Here is a 13,391-nt window from a genome sequence, read left to right as displayed (position 1 = left end):
ATGTAATCATAGTTATTTATGTATGACTTAGAAGAAAAATAATCACTGCCCAGAAGCTCTTGTATAAGTATTTCAAGAACTTTAAAATTGTAGAAGGCTGTGGAATCAACTTTACAGAAAGAAAAAAAAAATGCTTAAAGGAAATAACTTTTATATGTTTTCTTCATGTTTCCTTGGACTAAGATATGGCTAAGAGATTTATTATAAAAGCTATGTGCTGGATTAGTTATATAAGAGAGATACATTTAATTCTTAATCAGTAATTATATATTAGTGCTGAAATCCTTTAGATCAGCCCTATTCAATAGAAATATGCAAGCAACAAATATAAGCCACATACGTAAATATGTTTTGTAATAGTAACAATTAAAAAGAAAAAAGGTAGCATTATTTTAAAAAATATATTCTGTTAACCCCAAATATCTAAAATATTATAATTTCTACATGAAATGAACATTATCAATAAAATATTTTACAGTTCTTTTTTTCATACTGTGTCTTGGAAACCTGTGTTGTATTTAATTTCATAACACACCTCAATTCAAACTAGCCCCATTTCAAGAGTTCAATAGTCACATGTGGCTAGTAGCTATCTTTATTGGACAGTACAAACTTAATTAACAATATATTAATATTGCTTAGGAAGTGGCTCAGTCCAATACTGTATGTGTGTGTGTGTCTGTGTGTGTATGTAAAGTTTTATTTTGTTTTAAAATGACGCATAATAATTCGACATATTTATGGGTAACTGTGTGTTATTTCAATACACTTATGTATTGTATAATGTAATGATCAAATTAAGGTAAGCATCATATCCATCACCATACCCTCCCACTTGCTGGTTACTTTATGAACTACTTCAAAGTTTTTTTGCAAGTAGAATTATTTAATATGCTTACAGTTTCCTTAGCTGCTACTATGGGGCTGTCAATTCTCAATTCATTGAAGAGTCCTCTGTGTATTTCTAGAGGCCCATCTATCTTCTCACACTCTATTTCTACCCTCTCATGAATTGTGAAGCTAGACAATAAAATTTGTTTGAATTCCTTTCAAAGACGCCTATGTAGTTGTGAGTAAGAGTCTGAGATGTTTTAAGAGCAAAGAACAGGATTTTTGTCACTCAAGGCTTGTATGTACTGGTCCTTTTAGTTTCGGTTTTTGTTTAATTTTCAGCTCTTGATTTCATTCTTGATAATTTATATTTTTAATAAAAGGATACAATGCAATGTGTGTGCGCGCGCACGCACGCGCCTGTGTGTGTGAGAGAGACAGAGTTGATGAGTTGGTAATCACTATATTTCTACCTATAGCTTTGAGAGTATAGCATTTTTTATCTTCTACCCAAGCAGGTCACCATGAGGACAATAATACGACAATCCGTTATCATTAACTCTGTTGGAGAGTTTTGAAGACACTAGAGAGAGTTAAATGACCTGGAAAACTCAGTCTATGGGAAAGTCTATTGTATTCATCTCTGTTATTTCCACTGCCATGCATCATTGAAATCTTAGAATATGATTTCCTATAGTGACATATAGACACAACAGAAAATTTTCACCTTCCTTTTAACCCCAAATAAAATCTTCGAGATTTAAAAAATATTTTCTATTCCACATGCTTAGTGTCAAACACATTATTAATACATTATTAAAAGTAATTTTCAGAAAGTAATTATAAAATGTTTAATTATTTTAAGTAATCAACCTATTTGAGAAGCATAGAGATGGCAGGAAATATTCAGTATAATATGGATGTCGTTTGTAGATTAAGTCTATGAAGCTGTGGTCACACTAAGTGTTGCAGATTTTCCCCATTCTATAAAGCAAAAAGAACGCACGAGAATTTATAAGTATAAGCTACTACAAATTTTAAGCTTATTTCCCTGGAACCTATCTGTTTTATCGTATGTGTAAGTGTAGCCCCCAAAGTCACCTAAATCACGGGTGATCCAAAAATGTGTTTCATTTTTCCCATTTTCAATATAGCAGAAGAAAATTAGGAAAAAAAAAATTGTTTGAATAGTAAACGTACCAGCTTGCCAAATGTAGCATTAAAGTAAAAGCATAGAACTTTTTACAAATGACATTTGCAATCATGGTAATAAAATAGACGACGAAACACTGATCTGGTGCCACAACGTGCAATTTAAAAACTACCAGGGAAGTGTTTTTGGACAATTTATTATGCTTTTGACACATGAAATCTTCACTAAAAAGCATATATAGGCACCAAATTCTAAATTATGAAGCATGAAAATATAGATATTTTAACTTTATTTCCAAAGGAAAAAGAAATACTGTTGTGCCAAGTGAATTATACTATTCATGAAATAATGTTCCAATATTTTAACCTCTGACTAGCCTCTTAAAATTCAGTAAGGTAAATACTGACACTTGGAAAACACTTAGAGTGTAATCTCGGATACTAATAGACTAATTAATTTACCATACATTAGCTTCAGGGGTTTTCTACTTCCTAATTTTGACATCTTGTCACTGAGGATAATAGATCATCACTTGAAGATTACCTAACATTTGTAGAGACGTGGTTGCCAATTCTCTTTATTTACATTTTAACTCTCTCTTTCCCTTAATTGTTGTACACCATAATAGAGTAAAATAAAAACTTCAATCTGGAGAAATAATTTGTAAATAAAACAGGCATATGTATACAATATAAAAATCTGTATTTGTAACTGTAAATATCAGCCATATCAACTGTTACTTATGTTATTTATTCTTCAAATATTAGTTTAAAATGCACTAGGTGGAAGATATTATGGGGGCACAGATTGGTATAAGACACAGTACTGAGCTTTAAAAATATTGTATAGAAAATAAAAGCAGAAGAACAAATATTGATGCTCTCTTATTTCATATAAGATGAGACTCAGATATTGTGGAAATAGTAGGATTTGATCTTAATTTTAACATGACAAGTGGAATAATTGGGAGCATAAGGCATGCCAGATAGGGTTAAAATATAAACAGATAAATTAGTGAAGAAAAGTAAAATACGTACTTAGGGATAATGAGTTGTCAAAAATTAGTGGAATATAAATTATTTTGTGAATAATAGCTCTATCAGTTAGCTATTGCTACATAAAAAATCACCCCAAAACTTTATGTTTTAAAACAACAGTAATTTATTATCATTAGCTCATCTTGAGTGGCTGAAGGTCAGCTGATTATAGTTGGGTTTGGCTGGAATGTTTCATCTAGGATGACTTTATTCCACATATCTCTTTTTTTTTTCCTTATTCTCTTGATGATGAAAAAAGAGCAACATGGCTCATGGAAATACGCATTATGTCTTAAGGCCTGACCTCACAGCTAGTATACTATTCCTTTTGTTAATTCAGTTGATCGAAACAGGTCACATGGCTAAACCCAAAGTCAAGAATCAAGTATGTATATTTTATTCCTTTATTAAGAAGAGCTAGAAAGGCAGACACTGAATGTGCAGAGATAGGAAGAGTTAAAAAATTAAATACAACATTGCAATTTACTACAACGATAAACTGCAAACTTGGAAAGTTGATCTACTGCAGATATGTAAAAGTAAGGATTGCTAAATCTTTTCTTTTATTATTATGTTACAGGTAAAAGAGAGTTATTAAAAGTTTAGGCACCAAGGTGTTTTGTCACAATTGTGTTTTCTTTTTCATTTATTTTCCACTATAGTCACCTCTGTCATTTTGTTAACTGATTTTTGTGGGTCCAAAATACCTTTCTGTGTGTTGAGGTAATTAAATTATTACCAATTTCTTCTTTCTAAAATTTAAAGTTCTACCTTTTAAGTCTTACATCTATCTATAGTTATTAATTTATTTATTATATGGCATTCTGAGAGATCTTATTTTAATTTTTGATGAGTAATATATTTTACTAGCACAATTTATAGCATAGTCCATTCTTTCTCCACTGGTCTTTAGAATCACATCACTTGTATATCAAGTTTTCACAGAGGCATAAAGTGTTCTCTGAGCTTTCTAGTATCTTCCAAAGGTTACTTCAAGGCTCCACTCTACCCCCAAAACACACTATCTTAATTTTGCTAAATTAACTTTTTGAAGTTAGACCAAAATAAAACCAATTGAGGGAAGATTAACACTCTCGAAAATCGAGTCTTGCCATCTACGAACACAATATATCACTCCATTTTTATTCATCTCCATAGGCATATATATATATATATATATATTTGTGTGTGTGTGTGCACGTGTGTGTATGTTTATTTTTAGGCATATCCTTTATCAAGTTTAGGTCAGAAAAGTAAAAATAAAGTTTAAGGTATTTTAATTAAAAAGAATTTAGATATCAACTTATTTTAAACTGTTAGAAGAGCTGAAGAAACAAATGACAGGAAAGACCAGTGCTAAATCTTAAAATGACTGTGAGTTTTCAAATAGTAGGCCATTGCAGGACTCTAAAACTACCAGCAATTAGCGTGGCTTCCAGCCCTGAGGCATATGATACTAAAAAATGCATCTGAGGCCACTGTGGCTGGAAAGAAAATGATAGGACTTCTGCTTCTCTTACATTTTCCCTATCTCTTGTACATCTCCCATTGAGTGGCACCTAATCATGAATCCTGCTGACAGGTGTTTTGAGAAATGCAGTTATCAGAGTCTCTGGCCTTCTAATATTCTGGAGAGCACAAGAATTAGGAAAGAATACTATGTACTAACCCAAAATCCAGCACAATACTACACAATCATTATTTCCATTATGCATGAGATCTCTTTTTATTCCATTTTCTAATCATTTATGACAGATCGATAGGAATGTATCATTTTTCTATGTTAGTCTTATAACCCCCCCAAGAGCCCCAGAATGCAAAGACGAATGCCCAAAAGGCTAAATCTATCTTTTCTTCCCTTCCTTTCCTTACTCCCTCTTTCCTTCCCTCTCTTCCCCCTTGGCACTCTCTCTCTCTCCTTCCCTCCCTCCTTTCTTCCTCCTTCCTTCCCTTCCTTCTCCCTTTCCTCCCTTGCTTTCTCCTTGACTCCTTCCTCTCTCCCCTCCCTCCCTTCTTTCCTGCTTTCTTTTGTTTCCTTCTTTCCTCCTTTCTTCCCTTCTTTCCTGATGCACTTCTTCCCCCCCACCCCCCCCTTTTTTTTTAAGTCTCACAAGACTTTCAGTAAGTTTCAGTCCACTCAGTGGTTAAAAATGTATGTTACTCACTCTATCACAATAATAACCATCTGCTAAACACTTTTCAGATGCCAAGTTTTAAATATAAGAGAGAGAGAGAGAGAGAGAGAGAGAGAGAGAGAGAGTGTGTGTCACTGCTTGTATATGTACAGATATAGATAAGATAGATTTTGTGTGAACTTTTTGCACCCTTACAAAAATGAGATAGTATTCACTTTTTACAGTCAAATGAAAGTTGAGGTTTATAAAAATTGAGATACAGCCAAGTTCTTCATTTAGCAAATATTACAGCAGAGAGTCAATCCTAGTTTTAACTTATTTCAAAGCCTATAATCTTTCCATTTGTCAGAATTGTCTCAATACATTCAGCAAATGTGACAGTTTCTAAGCAGAAGTCTGTATCTAGTTAAGAATTTGTCTGTCTGGGATTCACTGTGTATACTAAGCTTAGTGCAGAGAGACGAACTGAATTTCAGACCCATCATGAAGAGACAGAGCCTTTCTTATGTTGTGGTATAGCCTTGAGGTGTTCAGGTGACTAAGCATTGAGACTAACAGTTCCATTGTTTGTATGTAAGCAGAGGTGGATGGAAATTTTCTTTTTCTCAAAACTTATTCCAGAAAATAAGTATTTCCTCTGTTTCCATGAGTTATTTCCACAATAGAAATATTAAATAAAGGTTAATATTTGCTGAGCAAGTATCATATATGAGGTGTTTTGCATACATTCATATTAACGAAAGTGTTTGCATGTTTTCAACCTGTGGATTGAATCACACTAGCAAAAATTTATGTACTAGAAAGCCTATACGATCTGTTACATTATCACACTAAAATGTATTCCTTATTTTTCTTCCTCTTGTTTTGGGCAAATTCCGTTTTCTTACATATCCTTAGTAACTTCAACTTGGAAAATATTAATTCACCAACATGTTTCCTACGGATAGACTGATATCGAAAATAATCCATCGATATGCAACTTGAACCACCCCCTCCCACCACCACAACTGGCAGATAGAGATAAATGCTGTCTAAGAAATTCATGCAAATTCAGATTACAGTGTTCGTATCAACTGATACATATATTTATTTAAGCCATTCTATTTTGGTTCATCTTACTAGACATTTGTTTATTTATTTATTTATTTTTTTAGATGGAGTTTTGCTCTTGTTGCCCAGGCTGGAGTGCAATGCTGTGATCTTGGCTCAGTGCAACCTCCGCCTCCTGGGTTCAAGCAATTCTCCTGCCTCAGCCTCCTGAGTAGCTGGGATTACACACATGCACCACCATGTCCAGCTGATTTTGTATTTTTAGTAGAGACGGGGTTTTTTATGTTGGTCAAGCTGGTCTCAAACTCCCTACCTCAGGTGATCTGCCCGTCTCGGCCTTCCTAAGGGCTGGGATTATAGATATTAGCCACCATGTCCGAACTTACTAGGCATTTTTATACTTCATATAACAAATTTTCCTATAAAATACTTCAAAACAATATTTTCTAAAAGACAAAAAACTGTAAGTATGGTGAAAATAAATAACCAAATTTTACAAATGGTAAAACACAGATGTTTATAACAACCACCTCAAAGATTTTACTGTTGAATTACAATTTTGTGTGGAACTGTTCCATCTCCCTTCCTGATGATAAGAAATTACACTTTTCAGTCATCTGGACACATGACCCTTGAAAGATTTCTGTGGACACTCTAATTGCTAGGAAATTCTTTCAAGGATTCAGTCAAAACTGTCTCCATCCACCTTCCTTCATTATTTTGTCAATTCTGGCCACACTGTAAACATTTTAGCAAGTAGTAGCACTGTTAATTTACACAATACTTATGTAGCAACTAATATGAAAAGTTTTTCTTTTCAAATTTCTATGCAATTGTCAAGAGCTTTAGAGACGAAAATTAGATTTCCTGTTTTTGAAATTCAGAGCACATTCTACTCTATTCTTATCAACTGTAATACTCTCTAAGAGATGCATACATTGACACTTAGAGTTTTCTTTTCATGAGGTGATGAGAATCCTGGCAATGCTAAAAATCTATAAACCTAGAGCCACTCAGACTCTTCTCTAATGAAATAAAGCTCTTCCTCTTGGAGCTGAGCCAGTGTCTCCTGGATGAGTTCTATAAGTTATTGAGTGAAACATTTCATTCTCAAAGGCTGAACTCAGGACCCCTTTTAATATATATTGCCTCTTATTATGGCAGGAATTGAGTTGGTTATGTCAAGATGAAACTGTCAGTTTTGCAGCTGAATGTTTTCAGTTGTTACAGTGACAGATTAGGTGCAAGTATATGAATGAAATGGCGTTTCATTTAAAGTGACGCTGTGAATCTACTCTCATCAGATTCATCAATTCTAATTCACTTACGTCTTTTTGGAGTGCTCAGTTTGTCTCATTTGTTTCAATTGCTCCTATTCTACCAATATGCTTTTCAATTAGTTGGAAGGAGCAACAACAAAAATGACATAATAAGAGTGCACTTTGCTCTGCCAAATCTGATTCTACAGGTTCTCTGCGCAGTTAAATACACTCTACAACCTCAACTTGAAACCTGAATTTATTAATAGATTGACAAAGAGCCTCTTCTAAAAAATTAATTAGACTTCTGTTGAACTACATGAATTTAATACAATTCGGTTGGTAATTGATAGAATGCACCAGTTCACAGGTGTCCAAGACATTTACTCTATTCTATTTCCATCTGCTGATGTGTCTAGCATAAATTCAAATTGCATATCCATCATCCATCTGGAAGTGGGCATTAGATCTGTAACACTCTTACATACAGCTGCTGTGATGTGTTCAGTGGTTTGGTTGTCTTTCTTTGAATGTCACAAGCATCATAAACAACTTGTTTCTAACATTACTAAATTAAATTGAAGTGCTTAGATTTAATTTATCTCTAGTATTCACAGATACCTCAGATGTAAAACAAAATTTAGAGTTTGATTTGTTAATGTGTCTCCATGATAAATAGGAAATAACAGCTTCCAAGATGTTTACATTTACAGACAGAATACAGATTATTATTATTATTTTGTGTATGTAACCTATTCTTAAATCATTCTTATTGTAACAAACAGAACTTTGATGGCAAAATTTGGCTTACAATCTGGCTAATGTTAGAAAATAGCAATGGATTAATTTAGATGGAACTCAATTTTTTCCCATGATATCTGGTTTCACTGTTAGATACTTCCCCTTCCCTTTCTTTATACTTTCTGTTTAATTTTTTTTTAATATGGTTGCTTTTCTTCACAAGATTAATTTAGAGATACCTGGTACAGTTAGGGCCTGCAATTGAAATGACAGACTGGCATGATTTAATGAAATGAATAAAAGACACATGGAATGTAACATTTTCTGCAATGAGCTGCCAAAATTTGAGTGTGGCTAGTAGAAAGTAAAATCAAATACCATGGTAAAACTTTAGACGCCTACACCTTCCAAAAGAACCGCTCTCACACCCACATTTAGTAACTTCTCTTCTTTAATGCTAATTTTCAAGCTTGAAGGTACTGAAAGCATAGAGTAGGATGAGAAAACTCCTCTCCTATTTGGAATCAATTAACCTGGATTAACCTAACAAATTAAAGGATAAACATGTGACAGTCTTGAAATTGGGTACACTATTGTCAACATTTTATAAATAAGCAGATTAAGATAATCATTCTAGAGTCATAGTGTACTGACCTTCTTGATTGATTATTTAAAAAGTACATCAGAAGTATTGTAGTTAAGTAGCACACAATGGATTTAATTCAAGATAGTCTACTGGTACCACTTAGTCGTAAATAACAAAAGTCTAATGATGTATTTCAAAGTATTTTAGAGTATTCATTTTAAAGGATTATTATTTACGCAATGCCCAGTTTTACCCAAAATAAGTGTAATTACTCTTTAGTAATTTCTATTGGTTATGTAAATATATAAGAATGAGGAGCTGCTGTGCAAACTGCATAAAAGCCATCTTCCTTCAGGAGATCCCCTTTCCTAGTGGGGATGACTCTACCTCTCTCCACCCATGTCTTCCTACTTATTTAACTTAAGCATTGCCTTAAAATTCAAGCACATAAAAAAGCACAAAAGCCATCCACTAGCACATTATACATGTCAGTTGAGAAAGATATCATGGAACAGGAGGCTATATCTGAGTATTGTTTCCCTTATTGCTTTCAGCAATTTTATAACACATTCGTTTACTTGCCATCCTTGTATCAAACTAAACAATTAGTAAGGACAAATATTTTACCTTGTTTCACTTTTAATAATATTTGCAGAATATTTATAGGGCATTTATGTTACTGACACAATCAAGGTGTTTTCAATTCAAAGAAAAATCACTTAATTTGAGAAAATAACATATTAAGCTTTAGCATATTCAACAGTTGTTATTAGGAGCTCCATCAAGGATATTTATGAATCTTATTTTTTTTTCAACATTTCTTTCAATTTTATAGGCATTTTAATAAAGATGAACTGTACCTGCTTTCTGAAAACAGGGTCCAAAGTATACTCTTGACAAAGGAACTGGTTTTTGTAAAGTAATCCTTTTGCAGTAGTCACGCAAAAATGATGCTTAGTAGATCTTGAATAGCATTAAATGGCAATCCTTTAAAGACACCTGTTAAGAAAGAATATATAGTATTGTGATTACAAATGATCCTTTTTCCAACTTTGCTTGACCAAAACCCGTGCTTCTTATTAAATACTTTATATCAATGTTCTATTTAGTTATACATACAAGCACCATACCTTTTACCCATATAAACAAATACTTACAGCTTCTAATTAGGTATATTTATATAGTTGCTTTTTCAGATGCATTGTTTTCCTTTATAATTTATATTTAATAATATAACAGAATGTCACTCTAAGCTTACATGGGTTACAATAGCTTAAAATATTTAACACACTAACTTATACCTGCATTCCCGGCTTTTCTTAATTTTTATAAGATAATAACATGAAAATTCTATACTATTCCTAGCATTTGAAATGTTAAATTTATTATCTATTTTATTTAAGAATTTACAATATGTATTTTTCTTAAAAGCTTATATGTGATTTACTTTTTAAAATAAGTTTGAGAATTATGCTGGTGCATATTCCCCGGTGACCTGAAGGAAATTTACGTGAACGGGGCCACCTCTATTCTCTTTATTTCTAATGAAGTTCACTGTTTAATGAAATTCTCCATACAATGAAATTTATATTTCTAGTAAATTTAATCTTTGATAGATTTATTGATGTTTTAGCATCAAAAACGTAGCATAGCTACCCATACATATATCTCAAATAGGAATCTAATAACATATTTCTTATAGTTTTCAGCAGTTTTATACCATCTTCCTATACTTGCCATTCTCATATCAAACTAAAAATTTAGTGATGAAAATTATTTTACTGGTTTTCTCTTTAATAATATTTCCAGAATATGTATAGAGCATGTATGTTTATTGACATAATCAAGGTGAGTAAGGAATACAAGTTTTAAACTTTAGATTGATGACTTCAGAGTGATTGAAGGCCGTCAACTGAGATTCCATGTTAATATACTACCAAGAGTCCAGGGAAACCTAAGGTACATATTTCATGATCAGATTGAGAAAAAGTATTTCAATTGCTTGTAGTTGTCACTACCAAAGGGTATTGACCTTTATGATTTCTATTTATATTATTTGGAACTTCAGGAAATTGACATTTTTGTTAAAAAAAAAAAAGTAGTGAAATATCAGCAATTTAAAATATGTCAACCTAAGATTTCCTTTAATCTCAGCTTGCATTTCTGATATCAAGTCTAAATTATAGATATTATTGCAGTATACAAGTTGTGAACAGGAAGAATTTTTATCTTCCTTGCTTCCTCCTTCTGTCTCTTTCTCCCTTCCTCTTTCCCTTGCTTTTGTCCCCCTTCCTTTTTTCTTCTCCCTTCATTATTTTCTTAATATTGTAATAATTTTACATATCTGCTTTATGCCTTAGTGCACAAAATTAAAAACTAAAAAAGTCAGGCATTTTGTTTAGGTTTACAAACTTAGGTGGAATGATAGTTACTTAAGCAAAAAGCAAGTCTTTATTTTCAATTTGACAAGTTTTTTTTTTTCATCTTGGACTGTCATTAAGATGGATTTTTTTGGAAGTCAGGTTTTTGTGTTCTTTTTACTGTCATTACTTCTTAGCAATTATACAGTGCACCATTTTTCCCTACAATATGGAAATATTGAGAACATTAAATGAGATAATACACATAAAAAGCTTACCAACATGTCCAGCACATATTGAATAAATAAGAAGTATCATTAGTTATTTTCACATTGCATTATGAAGTAACATAGCAAAAGAAAAAAATAATTATAATGAACACTGTTGTTGTGGTGATGGTTGTTATTTTCAAATTCCTTCCTCAAGTTTGCTTCTCAGAAGCAAAGCTTTTTCATTTTGTCTCTGGAATAAACTCATGCTTGTCTTTAAGACAGTCATCAAGTTGCCAATGTGTTTCTTCACAGAATTGAAAAAAACTACTTTCAAGTTCATATGGAATCAAAAAAGAGCCTGCATTGCCAAGTCAATCCTAAGTCAAAACAACAAAGCTGGAGGCATCATGCTACCTGACTTCAAACTATACTACAAGACTACAGTACCCAAAACAGCATGGTACTGGTACCAAAACAGAGATGTAGACCAACGGAACAGAACAGAGCCCTCAGAAATAATACCACACATCTACAACTATCTGATCTTTGACAAACCTGACAAAAACAAGAAATGGGGAAAGGATTCCCTATTTAATAAATGGTGCTGGGAAAACTGGCTAGCCATAAGTAGAAAGCTGAAACTGGATCCCTTCCTTACACCTTATACAAAAATTAATTCGAGATGGATTACAGACTTAAATGTTAGACCTTAAACCATAAAAACCATAGAAGAAAACCTAGGCAATACCATTCAGGACATAGACATGGGCAAGGACTTCATGTCTAAAACACCAAAGCAACGGCAACAAAAGCCAAAATTGACAAATGGGATCTAATTTAACTAAAGAACTTCTGCACAGCAAAAGAAACTACCATCAGAATGAATAGGCAACCTACAGAATGAGAGAAAATTTTTGCAATCTATTCAACTGACAAAGGGCTAATATCCAGAGCCTACAAAGAACTCAAACAAATTTACAAGAAAACAAACAAACAAACAACAACAACAACAAAAAAAACAAATAAAAACCCCATCAAAGAGTGGGCAAAAGGACATTAACAGAGACTTCTCAAAAGAAGACATTTATGCAGCCAACAGACACATGAAAAAATGCTCATCATTACTAGCCATTAGAGAAATGCAAATCAAAACCACAATGAGATACCATCTCACACCAGTTAGAATGGTGATCATTAAAAAGTCAGAAAACAACAGGTGCTGGAGAGGATGTGGAGAAACAGGAACACTTTTACGCTGTTGGTGGGACTGTAAACTAGTTCAACCATTGTGGAAGACAGTGTGGCAATTCCTCAAGGATCTAGAACTAGAAATGCCATTTGACCCAGCCATCCCATTACTGAATATATACCCAAAGGATTATATATACCCAAAGGATGCTGCTATAAAGACACGTGCACACATATGTTTATTGTGGCACTATTCACAATAACCAAGACTTGGAATCAACCCAAATGTCCATCAATGACAGACTGGATTAAGAAAATGTGGCACATATACACCATGGATTATGCAGCCATAAAAAAGGATGAGTTCGTGTCCTTTTGTAGGGACATGGATGCAGTTGGAAACCATCATTCTCAGCAAACTATTGCAACAACAGAAAACCAAACACTGAGTGTTCTCACTTGTAGGTGGGAACTGAATAATGAGATCACTTGGACACAGGAAGGGGAATATCACACACTGGGGCCTGTTATGGGGTTGGGGGAGGGGGAAAGGATAGCACTGGGAGATATGCCTAATGTAAATGACGAGTTAATGGGTGCAGCACACCAACATGGCACATGTACACATATGTAACAAACCTACACATTGTGCACGTGTACCCTAGAACATAAAGTATAATAAAATTAAATTAAAAAAAGAAAAGACAGTATGTTGTGATGAAGAGACTACTTCATCTGCAGTCAGAGTCAGATTTCTTTAGGTTTCTACCATATACTTATGTTTAGATCTTAAAAACTTATTTGCCATTTCTGGGAGTAATGATGTCAGATCCTATGCC

The 13,391-nt window shown here is 33.2% G+C and overlaps 1 protein-coding gene across 1 annotated transcript in view; it reads right to left on the bottom strand.

The window, feature by feature from the left end:
* Nucleotides 1–13,391, bottom strand: part of CNTN5 (contactin 5) — a 1,344,835-nt gene that overhangs the window by 1,023,525 nt on the left and 307,919 nt on the right. Inside the window, exon 2 of the mRNA XM_033204902.1 lies at nucleotides 9,653–9,791. The gene's annotated coding sequence lies outside the window, so the exon portion shown is untranslated. The remainder of the gene's footprint in view (nucleotides 1–9,652; nucleotides 9,792–13,391) is intronic.

The sequence above is a fragment of the Trachypithecus francoisi genome, unplaced genomic scaffold, assembly GCF_009764315.1.
Source record: "Trachypithecus francoisi isolate TF-2019V2 unplaced genomic scaffold, Tfra_2.0 Lachesis_group8, whole genome shotgun sequence".
NCBI lineage: Eukaryota > Metazoa > Chordata > Mammalia > Primates > Cercopithecidae > Trachypithecus > Trachypithecus francoisi.
Note: the sequence above shows the minus strand (reverse complement) of the source record. Positions and strands in the feature narration are given on the sequence as shown.